Source organism: Lycium ferocissimum, chromosome 4 (assembly GCF_029784015.1).
Source record: "Lycium ferocissimum isolate CSIRO_LF1 chromosome 4, AGI_CSIRO_Lferr_CH_V1, whole genome shotgun sequence".
In the NCBI taxonomy this organism is placed as follows: domain Eukaryota; kingdom Viridiplantae; phylum Streptophyta; class Magnoliopsida; order Solanales; family Solanaceae; genus Lycium; species Lycium ferocissimum.
Window position 1 is genome coordinate 2,787,171 of NC_081345.1, and position 310 is coordinate 2,787,480.

Below are 310 nucleotides of genomic sequence, written 5' to 3' on the forward strand. Positions count from 1 at the left end.
AGATTCCAATTGGCAACTTTGACCATTTGCGGTCCTGAGCGAAACGGGACTTGAGTTTCGGGCGGCGTAAGACGTATCTAAGGTATGTAAAGCTCCCCGCTCCCTTCTTTGGCATGTCTTAGTATGCTAGGTTGATATCGGAACCGGGAGCAGTTACGCTCCTCAGCGAATTATAAAATGGGCTCTTATTCATTGATTGAAGCCCTATTGACTCCGTTTTGACTAGAAAGCTATCAAACGTCCGAAACCTATGTAAAGATGATCAGTTGACTTTGAAATCCTTGTATGATCTTATAGACTCTAAACGTTC